This window comes from Mustelus asterias, chromosome 4 (assembly GCF_964213995.1).
Source record: "Mustelus asterias chromosome 4, sMusAst1.hap1.1, whole genome shotgun sequence".
Lineage (NCBI taxonomy): Eukaryota > Metazoa > Chordata > Chondrichthyes > Carcharhiniformes > Triakidae > Mustelus > Mustelus asterias.
In genome coordinates, this window is record NC_135804.1 from 25,099,551 (window position 1) to 25,115,182 (window position 15,632).

The 15,632-nt window shown below is 36.6% G+C and overlaps 1 protein-coding gene across 2 annotated transcripts in view; it reads left to right on the forward strand.

Annotated features, from left to right (window-relative positions):
- The window catches only part of nfat5b (nuclear factor of activated T cells 5b), a 171,234-nt gene extending 158,199 nt beyond the window's left edge, over positions 1 to 13,035 (forward strand). For both annotated transcript variants that reach the window (XM_078210660.1, XM_078210661.1), the window contains exon 14: positions 1,092 to 13,035. The gene's annotated coding sequence lies outside the window, so the exon portion shown is untranslated. The remainder of the gene's footprint in view (positions 1 to 1,091) is intronic.
- Positions 13,036 to 15,632: the final 2,597 nt, after the last annotated feature.

Consider the following 15,632-nt stretch of genomic DNA (forward strand, 5'->3'; position numbering starts at 1 on the left):
CCAAATTTAAAGTGCCTAATCTAAGGAGTGTGATTGCCTCCTGGAACGAAGTATTCCGGTAACTTTCCCCCTCCCTGATGCATCACAGTGTCCAAAGCTCAGACTCCAAATCGTCTATTCTGAGCCCAAGTTCCTCGAGGTGCAGTCACTTACTGTAGATGTGGTTACTGTGGATCACAAAGTTATCCAACAATCTCGCATGTTACAGCTACAACATATCACAGCCCTGCCATCTTTATTGTGTTTTATTTAACAAATTAAGTTCAGAAATATCACTCAACAATCCGCTGTATTAGGTCAAGTGGTTTTACTGGTTAAACTATAAATTTAACGCAATGCTTGTATCTCCCCAGTTCTAGTTTAAAATACTGCCTCTGTTTAAATGAAAAACTGTTGCCAATTGTGGTTCCCCGCATGGTTGGGTGTATAGGAATATGAGTAGACCATTCAACGCAAAAATTTGCTTTATCATTTTTGTTAGCCATGACAGTTCTGATATTAATTCCAATTGTTTTTTCTTTGTATTCCTTATTGTATCCCTTAATACCTTTATTTCATATCTCTATTTTCCTGTAAGCATTTAATTCATAGTTCAGAGACCCACATTACCATTGGGAGAAAACTACAAAAAACATTTACTTTTGGAAAGAGAAAACAAACTATCCAAACTTGGCCTGTCAATTTGAATTGAAATCAGAAAAAAAATGAAAGACCTTACCATGTTTTATGAAAAAAATCTTAATTTAATCTGCTGGGTGATTTGAATATTGAAATATTAATATTTTGATTTTATGATTGAGAGAAGGGAGTCAATGTAAATTTTACTCCTAAACATCATGACGCAAGTTGTGTGTTTCCATGAATGTGGATCACTCAGTAAAATGATGAAGGGTAGAAATTACTGTTGGCAATGTTAAATGAGCATTTAATGCAATTTGTGCAATTTGATAAACTCGCACTAAATTCTCATTTGATAGCATCACTGATTTCAACTTCTGTTTCTGCTTTACCATACTATGCAATATTTTCAAAGATGCAATAACAGTAACGATTCATTGAAATTGATTAACTTATTTCTTTTTCACCTTCAGAGTATTTATATAATGCAAGTTTAAGAAGAAATGAAGAAACATCGAACTTTGTGAAACTAGAATGCTATCGTATGAAGGGAAAGCAGATGACATGATTGTGCTATGAAGGGAAAGTTGAAGCATTGATATTGCTTATATCCATTTCAGCTTTTAAGCCAGTCCTTGTCCTCCATTTGTAAATCATTTCACTTCGTGAAACTATTCAGTGCACTTTTGAGTGCGTAATGCAAATTTTTATTAACTCAGTTTCTTAGCATTTCATGCAAGAAGGTAAGCCATCAGACAGTATGCAAATCCACAGCTAATCAATTTTCTATATATTAAAATGCTTTGTCAAAAATTGCAATTAGGCAGTGTCCATTATAATCAGTAAACCCCGATAATTGAAGGTTAGCTAAGAAATGTAAGAATACTGACTACAAATTTTTAAAATTGTTATTTCAGTGAGAAGAATACTCCATCAGTACCATCCATTACAGCATGCAAATCCATGGTGTAATAAAAGACAGTGCACCCTGGCAACACAAGTGTAAGATGTAGCACAGGCCTAGCGATACAAGTGTCTACTCACCTGGGGTAGGATCCAGTCAAGCAATAATGGAGACACTCAGCAAATAGATACAAGGATTTTACTCTTTATTGTGCCTGATTTCTTTTTGCACCTATAATTGCAATGAACTGTGGACATACACAAAGGATTTGGTATGTTAGCAATCTCTCTATATTCCCTCCCATTAGCTAATCGAACTTATTTTTACTAGTGTATCGTAAGCTCAGGAATGAATCTTGAGTTGATTTCTCATAAACCTGTTTTGGGTAGTAAGCGCAATAATGGAAAGGGACTTTCCATGTGTCCCGAGCAGGAAATAAAACTGACAAATTGAGTAGCTCTTAAAAGAGCAGAGCTCACAAGTCCATGAATAAGTGACTATTGCAAAAATTAGAACAGCAGCTTAGTCCATCTATGAGGATGAAAAGAAGTGGCTTAATTAATATGAGAGGTAACGTGGCAGTTTTGCTACATTATCATATCATACACAATGGTTTCTGGAGCACTGTCAGGTTTAGCTGTATTTAATCATTTTGATTAACTCCTCCTTATGTTACTTCCAATCCTGTCCTTGTATATAAAGGGAAAATAATTTTTTGATTTCTTTACCTTGCATCTGTTAATTTTAAACCTGACCCTCTATACCTTCTGCTCACTGTCTGTAGCCTTTTCCATCGACATCATAAGGTTATCTTCTCAACATCAGTCAAATAGATGACCTTTTTTACTCATTAACAGAGGATAGTCTATCCAGCAGCAATTAAGTAATCAGTTAGCTCGGTTGAATACATCTATCATGTCACTTGATTAGCAAAGGATCTGCAAATTCCTCCTCTTGTTTGCCAGTTAATCTGAATTTTAGGGCCATCCGTCCACCAGATATCACTTAAGAATCTGGAGGCAGTTTAAACTTTTAACAACACAACACCTTAGTTACTGATTAGTCTATGTTCACTTTTATAGGATTAAAAGATTAGGAACGATCACTGTTTATGTAAGCAAACAGTCTCATAGAGACCCACTAGCTGGGTCACCTGTTGAGAAAGTACTTGCTTGGATGTTTACTCCTGTGTCCATTTGCAGGGTTTGCCATCTTTCCTGCTTCTGGATGCCAAGTTTGAATATATAGCCCTCCATGTCCTCCCTAAATTTAGAATGGTGTAATCTACAATAATGGATGTGGTGATGAATGGAGGGCTCACTTCAAATAATTCTAGTAACTATCAAGTAATTCAAAGGTGTAATCCCTTAATTTGGAACCCCTCTCCCTCATATAAATAGTTGGTGCCTTATCTTTCAGCTTCCAAAGCAACCTCTTCTAGAAAGTTGAAAAAATGAGGGGCAAAAGCATGAGGTGTATTCAGGTTAAGGGACTGTGTGCTGGGGGTACTGTCTGTTTATCTCATGCACCTCCTGCAGGACTCAGATGTAACAATCCACTCTATCCAATGAAGAAACTTGTATTTTTTGTTTCTCTGACACTGTGGGATTCCCAGTATTTTGATATTCTTGCTAATTAGTACTAATTATGGAGTTGTAATTCAGTCCACTTAGTTACACTTCAATAAAAAAAAGGAAAGTAACAGGGTTGCATGCAACTTTCTTAATGCACAGTATGTACAAGATGTGTTTCTTGATTTTAGTTCTAAACATAGCTTGACGGAGGCCAAATGCATAATTATATATTTGTGCGTCTGAGAGGATGACATTCTGAATCTAAAGGCAACACCTGCAGTGATGGAAGATAAAAGCACTTTGTGTGTATATTATATATCTGATTATTGTCTGGCAATGTGACCTAGAGGCACATGCAATTTTGTAGATCATTAGGAAATTTTTCTCCCATAAATCTGTCAGATGTTATTTGTTGTTGTATAATAGCAACAATTAGCATTTTCTGTTAGAAATGCAAATTAAAATTGGATTTAGATACAGTATTAACCTGCTAATGTTAATTTATACCAAAGTATAGCTATATTCCATAGTTTTATATTCCTTTAGTTTTAAGTAAATTTGCAATAGCTACTTAAGTATTGCTCAGTTCTAATGTAAATATTGCATTTTTGGTACAAGTAATATTGGCTTAACATCATGTTGCCAGTCAGTATTAAGTTACAGGTGGCAAGGCTGGTTCTCTTGTTACAAAGTACTTCTACAGCAATCTAGGAAGCTGTGGCAAAATATCCAGTTGAGGATACTTGCCCATTAAATCTCTCCTCCCCCATTACAAAAAACACAATTTACTATAAATTGTAACTACTACGATATGACCTTTTAGCAGAAATTATTGACAATTATTAGATCCTAACACTACTGAATGAATGCTTATTGATCTAGCCCCGATCATTTATCTTTACTGAGAGTGGACGTGAGGTACATTGCACATAAAAAGGACAAACATATTGTGTGAAGCAGAAATGGATGTAAGACAATACTTGAGAGGTCTGTATATTAACCAACAAACAGCCTTGCTTTTCATTTTTTGCTGCACTCTATTAGACTTCTACTGGGATGAGCTGGATAATGTACATAAAACAGCTATCTTTCCTTTGGAAATATAAAGCATTTGGTCTTGGTAAATGTTCTTCAATAGTGGAATGTCCAGGGCTTTAGTCAGCTAATATTGTGACCAGTAATTCCCCTTAATGTTTAAGTGATGTTTTTTCTATCAACTGTCCACAGTACTTCTTGAAGTATTTATGTTTATAAAGAGTCAGTTAATTATATAATTGTTCTTTCTGTTTATTGTAAATATTTAAACTATTTTCTTACTGTGCATATTTTGAGCCATGCAAAAAATTATAAGCAGCTACTTCCCTTCATTGAAGATGTTTTTCGTAGTACAGGCTTTACTTGTTACGAAGGGAGCTTCAGTTGCCTGACCTTTTTGGTCAGTCATTTTAAATACAGAATTTCTATTCAGATTTGGATGGTTTATACCTAATGTATGTTTCATTTTTTTGGAAAGTTGCATTTTTTATATATATATGTGTACATGTATATACACACAAATATATATGAAATGGTATAATATTTTGTTAAATGTACGAAGTGAGTACAATCAAATTATAAACTTTACCACGTGTTTCTGTGGTGGCTTTGTGAGACTGTCAAAATTAGTTCAGAATGGCACTTTTGCTACCGTTTTTGACTGATTTTAAATGTTTTAAAAGGAAATCAAATATTTATGGGGCATACTGTGAAGTAGTAGGGCTAAATATATTTTTTAAATGTCTTTGCATGAGAATCAATATAACCAGATAATGCTGAATGAGAAAGTATGTTTATTGTTTGGATTAAAGCGTACTAGTGTTTGTTTCATCATGAGACAAAACTGAAATCTAAGGGACATGTTAGAAATCTACATAAATGGACATCTTCTAAGTTCAATATTTACACTAATTCTATCATTTTGTATTGTATCATTTTAATTACATTACTGTCAGCCTGAATATAAAAAAGTGAATTTATGTTGCTGAGCAAAACCCTGAATTTATTGTGCATTGTAACATTTTACATCCATCAGAACTCCTCTTTGATTGTCTGCAATCTTATTTTTATTCATCAATATCTCATTCAGTTCATATTCATTATTATAGATACCTAGATGCAATAATGGTAATTCAAATCACATGTTTGCATTTCTTATTGTGCACATCAAATTGCCAATCATTTTGTTTTTCATTGAGCATGTTTAACTCAATTTAACTGAGTGGTAAGATGAGCCAATTACTTATTTATATTATTTTGTTAAATTAATATTCCAAACTGTTGGGCTTTTATTTGACAACTTTTTCTTAGAAGTATCAGGTGGTAAAGATACTTTATTTTCCTTTTGAATCCTTCAAAACTACACATTCTGTCAGAACTGCCTGTTTCCTCCATATCTGTTCTCAGCTCTTCCACATAAATATGTATGTTTCACTCATCCATACTCACTGGTGGCTGCAACCTTTGCTAATTAAAGCGGCATTATCAGACTTGTGGAATAAACTGTAATTTGACTAAAATGTTGCCACTTGCATAAGTCTTGAATTAAAAGCTAATGGATAGGAAAGATGGGATACAAATAATTTTACCATTCATGTTGTCTGGCAGCCTATGGTAATACAATTGTTGCTTACATACTTCCATGCCACCTGTCATCTTACTGGTGCTATTCTGTCTTGAAATGTCCTGATCATTAATTGAAGATGTGCACAGCTGCTCATCTGACTTTATCTGGATACTTTTGTACTGTGCTGAAAGGAATTGAAATAATAGGCCATTCTTGTTTCTGTAGAGTCATGGACTCAAACAAAATTCAATTTATACATTAAATGAGTACTATTTAAGATTAAGAACAGCATTCGGCATCTTATATGACAAGATGAAGCATATTAAATAGATTCCATGCCTGAAATGTTTTTTCATTTAAATGAAATAAACTAAAACAGTTTAATTTTTAAGATTGGACTACTATTTCTTGTGGAAGATGCTGATATAGGAAATTATTGCAACTCGTGAATAGACAATAATTGAATGAGTTATTGAACTCTGCACGAGTTATCCCGTCTGCCTTTTTCATGGAAATTAGTATTTTAGCACACTGCTGTTTAGAAAGTATTTCCATGCTTTATTCCTATTGTCATGTTAATTGAATCTTATTTTTATATATTTTTTAAAACACTAACTCATTTTCATAACATTCAGATTTTATACTATTGATTGTAAGGGTGGTTACATTGAAAAGTACACATGGTACGTTCACTAATTCCACATTTCCAATATAGGGAACAGTGCTTGCAGATCTCACAATCAGCACAACAATCTGCTTCCTTTGAGATCAGCCCTCCACTTGGTGTATGAATTGAAGAATTTACCATTTATTCCTGATAAATTACTTTTTTAAAATAATGCTAACATTCTGCACAATAGAATTTAGTGTAGAAGTATTTTACATGATTTTGACATGAATTATTGTAATAATTAAACTAGAATTTTTTGCACTTTCTGAAAAGGATTTGTGTATTGGTTTGTTTCCATTTTTACTTCTCTCCTACAGGTTACTTGCCACATAGCTTCTCTCACATGACATGACAGGCTCATCTATGCACTGTAATAAACCATGAGCAGGAATAATTTGTGTGAGACATCTTGTATACCCCAACCGAAATAAATCTAATGGCTTTAATGAGATTGGGCAAAATTCACCAATTATAGACAACTATTGGACTCCAATGGCAAAATGTTCAACCATTTGGTCAGGACTCAAATTGTCCTCAGATCTCTTAATTTTACTGATTACACTTTTAACTTTTGGAGATACATTAAACAGTTCTCTCACAAAATTAACTATAGTTTATATAATTCAAGCTGGTATACAAGTCAGCCTGAGAAGAACAAGCCATTTCTGGCTTTTGAATAATCTAAAAAAGATTTGTGGAAAAAAGTAGTGCAAAATCCCAACAGTTAAACTTTTTTTAAAGTGGGTGCAGAGACTGATTTAACATAAAGATATATCACACTTCTGATTCACCTTCACTTTCTTATAAACAAAATATGTATTGTATTGGTATGCAGCAAATACTTTTTATTAATAATTGAGGGAAATGGGCATTAACCTTTTCATCTCATCACCATTGTCAGAATATTGCAAGTTGGAATGTCTGCTTCGTCACTGCTTCCAGGATTTTTATCCAAAAGTACTAATAGGAAAAAGTAAAGTCTACAATTTTTATAACATTTATTTATCCTAAAATTAGTGCACATTTTTTTAAAGATTGCACAAATATTTAAACAAAGGATTTTGACAGTAATAGATAATAGATGAAGTTTGTATATTTTTGTGATTTCTACAGATGTTTAAGTGCAGTAAAGCATTGTTTCATGCAATGTATAAGGAATGTTCTTGCAGTAGATTTCATATGGTGGTTTACAAATAGTGTTGCACTGCTAGATCAGTAAATCTTTGGTGTTCTAACCGAGCATAGCAGCAGTATCTAATACTTTCAATTTAATGTATAATGAACAGCCATGAAAAAAGATGCCACATGTAGATTATGGGGGAGGGGGAAGGATGGAATTCTCCGATCTCCCAGCTGCATGTTCCTTGGCAGCAGGAGGTGGTGCACTGTTCACTGGCGGTGGGATTCTCTGGTTCCCCGCTGTCAATAGGATTTCCCATTGATGTTATGCCACGCCACCCAAAACCTGAGGGAGGGGGTGTGCTGTCAGTGGGGCCAGAGAATCCCACTGGCATAAATGCCTGGAGAATTTCCCCCATGTGTCCAAAGCTGATTTCGCAAAACAACAAGAAATCCTGGTCGCCACAGCTAATTTGAGCCTGCTGTACTCAGTTTATCCCATGTCGTCATTCAGTGGTTGATTTTCGTTGAACCTTTGCTTATCAAGTAATGTTCTCTATTTTCCATCATTCTTTCCTAATTAAATTGGCATGGCAAAATATTGTCTTGTTTTCTTTCCCAGCCCACTAATAATCTCAAAATGAACATTGAGACAATATTCATCTACTTTTTATATGTACAGCAATGTGTAAATGAAATGCCTCATTTATGTTTGATTTCATTTCAAATTTTTAAAAGGACTGGTTCAGTGGTTATTTGTGCTTGAAGTGTTAGAATTATTTCACATTTGGATGAAGTTTAGAAAAGTTACAAAAGCAAAAGTACTGCAGATGCTGGAAATCTGAAATAAAAAAAACAGGAAGTGCTGGAAGTACTCAGCAGGTCTGCCAGTATCTGTAGAAAACAGAATTAACAAATATTTCAAGTTGAACATGAACTCTTCTTCTTCAATTTGAAACATTCGCTAACTCTTTCACTCTCCAAAAATGCTGCCAAGTAGGCTGCTCTGAGATTTAGAATTATAGATTCCTACAGTGAAGGAGACCATTCAGCCCATCAAGGCTGCATCATGTGGCATGGTGGTACAGTGGTTAGCACTGCTGCCTCACAGCACCAGGGACCCGGGTTCAATTCCTGGCTTGGGTCACTGTACGGAGTCTGCAGGTTCTCTGTCTGCATGGGTTTCCTCCGAGTGCTCTGGTTTCCTCCCACAGTCCAAAAGACATGCTGATTAGGTGCATTGGCCATCCTAAATTCAACCTCTGTGTACCCAATCTGGCACTGGAATGTGGCAACCCAGAGATTTTCATAGTAACATCATTGCAGTGTTAATGTTAGCATACTTGTGACGCTAATAAAAAAACCCCAGGCTTACCCTGCAACCACACTAATAAGGGGCAATTTAGCATGACCAATCCATCTAACCTGCACATCTTTGGATTGTGGGATGTCTACAGTTACCTAATTGGAAACCAGTTTCTCATAGAATCATAGAAACCCTACAGTACAGAAAGAGGCCATTCGGCCCATCGAGTCTGCACCGACCACAATCCCACCCAGGCCCTACCCCCATATCTCTACATATTTATCCACGAATCCCTCTAACCTACCCATCTCAGGAAACTAAGGTAAATTTTAGCATGGTCAATCAACCTAACCCGCACATCTTTGGAGTGTGGGAGGAAACCCACGCAGACACGAGGAGAATGTGCAAACTCCACACAGACAGTGACCCAAGCCGGGAATCGAACCCAGGTCCCTGGAGCTGTAAAGCAGCAGTGCTAGCCACTGTGCCACCGTGCTGCCCGTAAATATTTCTGCCACCAAAACTTGTGCGAAAGATCTAAAAATCAAAAATTTGTTTAAGTGAGACATTATAAATATTAATGCGTGAACTTAATACAAAATGTATTAGATTAATCATTGTAATAGCTATAACTACAGCTATTATTACAAAGGTTATATGGAAGTGGGATTTATTAATTTTGTCTTTATAGTAGCGGTTTAAATTGTTTAAAACAATTAACAAACACACGAACTTCCTCCTCTTATGATACAAAGATTAGCAATGTGTATATTAGTAATGGGAACATTAGTGCTTTGTAAATACAATCATTGAGTCAATACAGTACAGAAGGAGGTCATTCAGACCATGCTAGCTCTCTGTAGATTTCATTGTGGCCCTGAAAATTTATTTTCCTCAAATGCACATCCAATTTCCACTTGAAATCAATAATTGCCTCTGCTTTCACCACGTTTGTAGGAAACTAGTTACCATTTGCCCAATAAAAACTTCTTTAAATTTCCCCACACATTTCTTGCCCAAAACCTTAAATGTGTCTCCTATTTCTTGTAGTCAGCCAATGAAAACTTTTTTTTTGTCTATCATATCTAAACCTGTCATAATCTTGTTCATTTCCATCAAATCGCGCTTAAATATCCTTTGCTCCAAAGATAACAACCTATCAACCCTGGAACCATTCTGATACATCTCCTCTGCATCCTCCCAAGGACCCTCATATGCTTCCTAAAATGTGGTGACCAGAACTGGACACACAACTCTAGTTGGGGCCTAATAATAAATGTTCAGCATAACTTCCCTGTTTTTGTACTCAATAAAGCATATGGGTTCATGTGCTATTAATTACTCAATGTGCCACCTTAAAAGATCTGTGCACATAAACCCCAGGTCCCTTTGAGCCTGCACATTCTTTAGAACTGCACCATTAAGTCTTTCTGCCTCTCCCTAGCCTTTTTACCAAAATACTGGTACGTTGTATTAAATTCCATCTGTATGCCCACTTTGTTAGCTTTGTTGCAGTTGATTGAAATCATCCTCACTATTTACTCCTCCTCTAAATTTGGTATAATTGGCAAATTTAGAAATTTAACCTGGTATTCCAATATACAACTCATATCAACAAAGCACTAATCCCAGCATTGACTTTGAAAACAACCATTTACCACAACTCGCTGTTTCTGTTCTGAAGCCACTTTTTCATTCAAGTTGAGACACCGGCTGGAATTTTATGAGCCCACCGCAGGAATCTGAGCGGGCGAGGGGCAGAGCATAGGAAGGTCCGTTGACCTCAGGTGGGATTTTACGGTTTTGGGACGAGCGAGGTTGTAAATTCCCACCCACTCTTCTTTTCCATAAGCCTTAATTCTGTTATCCAGTCTTTTCTGTCATTTCTTAAAAAACATACACCTATTGCATTTTCTTCATCAGCCTTCTTTGTTGCTTCATCAAAAAATGAATTAGATTATACAATTATCATCTGTTCACAATCCATGCTCGGTTCTCTTAATTGACTCGTACCTCTAAAGTGCCTATTGAGCCCCCTCCCCCCCCCCATTCTAAAACCATACCATCACTAATTTTAAACTTCCCAGCATTTAGTTGCTAAGAATGTCCTAACACACTTGCTTGAATAAGCCATTTGTCACACTCCAAACCTCAGACATCTCCCCAGTATGAACCAAAGACAGGAAGATTTTGGCAAGACTTCTAGTATCTCTATCCCCACTTGCTTTAGCAACCTAGGATGGAAGCCATCTGGACAAGGTGACTTATCTGCTCCAATCATAGCCAGCCTTTCCAGGACCTCTGGTCTATTAATTTTCACCCCACCTATTTCCTCCACAATCTCCACTTCTAATGATATTTTGTCAGTCTCTTCTTTAGGAAACACTGATACAAAATGCTCTAAATATTCCAGCCTTGCCCTGAGCTAAGCGTGTATCATTCTCTCTGTCCTGAAACGGACCAGCACCACTACCTCCTCATAACCATTTACTATTTACACATAAAATTATTCTTTTTCATTATTTTCTTCACTTCCTCTCTCAACTGACTGTTTCTGGCATCTGAACTGGTTCTTGGTTGAAGAGTTCACCTGACATGCCTCATATACCCTTCATTTCATTATGTTCTCTATCTCCCTCATCATCCAAGGAACCCTGACTTTAGTTCATCCTAATTGGAACATGCCTAATCTGTACCTGAAATATCTCCTCCATAAAGATCACCCATTATTGTCCAGTTCAGGTTTTCTCCTGTCTTTGATTCCATTTTATCCTGGCTATTTCCCTCTTGCCATTGAACTTAGCCCTCTTTCAATTTAGAAGTTCTACTTTAGGTTGTGCCGTGTTCTTCTCCATTACTGATCTAAACCTTACAATATGATGATCACTCTTACCCAATTGTTAACCCACAGGCATTTGGTCCACTTGGCCCACCTAATTTCCCAACACTAGATCTAAAAATGTTCCCTTCCTAATTGGACAAAGAACCTCGAGGAATTTCTCCTGAATACATTTCAGAAATAACTATCCCCCCATCCGCTTTTCCTTTTACCCTAAAGTTACCCCAATTGGTTTTTGGGTAATTTAAGTCCCCCAGTGTCACCCTACTATATTGTTTGCCTATCTTTATGATTTCCCTACAAATGTGTTCCTCTTCCTCTTTCACTATTTGGAAGCCTCAGTTGTGTGGTCATACCTTTCTTGCTGCTTAACTCTAATCAAATGGATTCTGTCTTCTCTCCCTTAAGGACATCTTCTCTTTTCAACATTCCAAATCTTCCCTGATTAGTACTGCCACCACTCATTATATCCTTCCCTATCAGTTCTGAACACTTTGTATCTTAGACTCTTCAGTGTCTTGAACATTTTGTTGATCTATGTTGAACCTGAAATGTAAAATTTCTGACCAGAAGAAATATAAATGCTTACAGTACATTTTAATAGCATGCCATTGGCCAATACTTGAAAACAAGGGATAGAATCCCATGCAGTCTTGGCTGGCATTCGCATTTGGTATTATTAAACCTTGCCATCATACCAAACAGCGAGTTCCAGATCTTGGTTAAATTTGTTGAATGCTGAACTGAATGGAAGGGAATTTCCCAGCTACAAGAAAGGTTAGTATCATAGATGTTAATCAGCCTTTTCTCTTTACAAGTGGTGACAGACCAGCTGTGCATTGCCAGATACGTGTTTGAATTACGGCTAATGAGAGTGACGACATATCAGCATAGTTTCCATCCAAGATCATATTTCGGTATCTCTTTATGGGTGACTACAGAGTATCTTTGGCAGAGACTGGAGAAGTCTTTAGTTTCCTACTGGTCCTCGTCAATGCACTGAAAGCTGAACCCTTTCAAGTGATATCGCTGTTGATCAAAACTAACATTGTCCTCACTCATCCGGAGGCAAATTGCCAGAAAGTTTTTAAATCTAAACTGCGTGTATGGTTGTGTTTCATTAATTTACTTGCTTTATAATTGAAACAACTGGGTACATGATGCAAACTGAACCACTGAACCTCCTTTTGAAATTTCCTACTGTGATGTGAATAGCACCAAATTATGGTACTGATATGCTTCAGTAGTAGTAACTAACAGGACTGATGTGGGTGATTTGAGAGACATTATTTGCATTGGTGTTTAACTGTTGGACTAAAACTGTATTTTGCTTTTGTTGGGACATTTGTATACTCTAGCAATTATATTTCTGTAAATTGCTATCTAGACAAATAAAAAGTTGAACTTTTAAGTCTCTGGGTTTTTAATCCTTTTACAATAGATTTATAAACACCCCTTTAATAAAGCATTTCAGGCAAAAAAATGGACATCTCAATTTTATGTAATTTCCAATGGTCAGCCTTCTCTCCAGCTCATTGTTAGGGTCCCAGACCAGAACCCCAACATATATTCTGAAGCCAGATTAGACCCCAACGATTTTTCTATTTTAGCATAAATGTCGGATACTTGCTTCCAAGAATGATTCCACTGACAAATTAGGGACCTTTTATAGTAAAACAAGCTTTCATTAATAAATTTAAATATAATTTAACTAAACAGTTAAACAATACTTAAAAATGAAAAGGAAACTATTTTAATTGCTAACTTATCACTGTTTTGGTTACAAGCAACATTCCTCTTAGATTTAAAGGCCACTTTAAATATAGTTAACAATTTCAAATATACTTTCTATAATAATTGTAGGCAGTCTTGGAGTTTTCAGAGAGATACAGAGCTTTCAGATGCTTGCAAAATTCTCCTAACTCTCCGAACCTGCATCCAGAGATCCAACAGTCAAGCTCTGATTGCACCCTTAATTGGTCTGGAGATGGCTCACCATTCAATTAAGGATGTCAGGTGGCCTCTCAAAGCCAGAGACTTTACAATTTAAAGTGTGCAGAAGCCTCTAATAGAGGATAAGTAAGGGAAAGGGTTATTCAAAATGGAAATACCCTTTCTCTAACCTTTGTTACAATCCCAGTTGGTGTTATAACTGAACAGGAAGATCTCAGGATGGAACCTTGGTTTAAAAGACTAACTTTTACTTTTTTTAAATAAAACATGGAAGAACAAAATCACTAATAAGAAAAAAACATTAAACATGAAAAATTAGATGATGATACAATACTCTTTTACTTCCCCTTTCATCTTTATTACACACAGATTACAAAATACATTTCAAGTACAATGGCCCCATGAGAACACACTCTATTTAAACACACAGGCTGTGGTCAAAAACACACACTGAGCCCTGAACTCAAGTTAGTATATGTGGATTTCTCCTCAGAACCCTCCCCCAGATGACTGACACGAGTTTCCTAACTGAACCCCCCCCAAATACACACTTTAATTTCTTCTTTCACAATAATGCTTTCCATTAGCAGTTTGCACTTGGAAATCCAGTTTGAGTTTTCCAAATGACTCTTAATTGAAGCTTCCACTCCATTTTTAGCAGTGAATCCAGTATCTAGGTTTTACACACCACCTTTAGGATTTATTTTTCTTGACTTCTGTACAAACTGTTCACAATTGTTTTAACTCTTGACTCCCAGACTCTCTTAAAATGGCATCAAACGTTTGATTTACTTCTGAATTCTGCTTTCCCAATTTAAATATGGTTCCTGCAATTGTCTTTTTAACTCAGAACATTGTTTACTCTTCCTCAGATTGTTCTGAGAAATACCTTGAATAGAATCATAGAAACCCTACAGTGCAGAAGGAGGCCATTCAGCCTATCCAACCAGCACAGACAACAGTCCCACTCAGGCCCTATCCTCGTAACCCTGCATTTTTATTATGCTAGTCCCCCTCACATTAAAGGGACAATTTACTAAGGCCAATCAACCTAACCCACACATCTTTGGACTGTGGGAGGAAACTGGAGCACCCGGAGGAAACGTACATATGTAAACTCCACACATACAGTCACCCGAGGCCAGAATTGAACCTGGGGCTGTGAGGTAACAGTGCTAACCACTATGCCGCCATGCCACCCTTGGTCTCTGTTCTCTTAACTTCAGTCGTCTGATAGTTTCTGTCCCAATTTGCTGCTTCACTGAACTAACTGGTTATTTGGAAAGCTTGTCAATTTGCAGCTCCTGTCCTGTCCAGTCATTTGTCTGACATAGTTGAGCAATGTTCACTCCCTGGTGTCCTTCAACTGCAATATATCCAGCTTAAAACTTAAAAGCTTTTCCACTTTACAAGACCCCAAGTTGCTAAGCAATCACTGCTAGTTTATTTAATCTTCACACTCCAACCCTCTCCTTGCACAATAGAATCACCATTGTAATTGAAATCAATGCCCTCGCGTACAAACACACTTGTTCAGCATGAATCTAACTATAGATTTTATCCTTCCGGGCACAGAAACATTAAAGCCACTTAAAACCATACCTTATTTCTAATGTTTACCATTACAAATATAAATCCCTTAAAACCACCTTTGTTTTCCTAATATTTTTTTAAATAAATTAATCTAGCTGAGTCACCACAGAAAAAGGGAACCCTTTTGCATCCAGGCAAGCAGTGTGGGCCTCTACAGCCATTACCTGGAGTGTTGGCTTCTTGATCTACCCAGTAAGAGTTTTAACAACATCAGGAAGCCACCTCCAGACACCTAAACAGGCTCCCAACATCTGTGGGGACCTGAAGGATAACTAGAAAACTCCAGTCTGCCTCCTTTAATTGACCTCAATAAATTATTAATGAGCTGTCAGCCGCATGCTGCATGTGGATCAGTAGCCCTGTCACCCATCTCACCTCCACCTTTCAAAATGGCACCAGAGCATGGCGGCTTCTTGCAAGCTGTGCCCAGCATAACTTCTAATTCTTTTACTCA